The following is a 311-nucleotide window of genomic DNA, read 5'->3' as shown; positions in this document are numbered from 1 at the left end:
CAGGGAAAGCAAAATAACTATCCACTCCGTCCCCGTAAGGCTATCCTTACCTGTGTCCTCTCACACTCCGCTTCTTCCGGAGGCGCTCAGTTTGCCCATCGTTAAGGCCATGGTGCTTACCGTAGGGTGTCAGGAGGGGGGGAGGGAGACGTGTGGTTTGCGGGTCTTAAAACTGCCGAAAGAGGTTAAATACAGGCTCCCTGAAGTCTGTTAGTGCCGAAGCAATAATATTACCTACTATCTGGTCACCAGCTTTTAGGTAATCGATCCGTCTCGCTGTCACCAGATGTGGCAACCTATTCCACAATTTT

The sequence above is a fragment of the Penaeus monodon genome, chromosome 34, assembly GCF_015228065.2.
Source record: "Penaeus monodon isolate SGIC_2016 chromosome 34, NSTDA_Pmon_1, whole genome shotgun sequence".
Classification (NCBI taxonomy): domain Eukaryota; kingdom Metazoa; phylum Arthropoda; class Malacostraca; order Decapoda; family Penaeidae; genus Penaeus; species Penaeus monodon.
Note: the sequence above shows the minus strand (reverse complement) of the source record.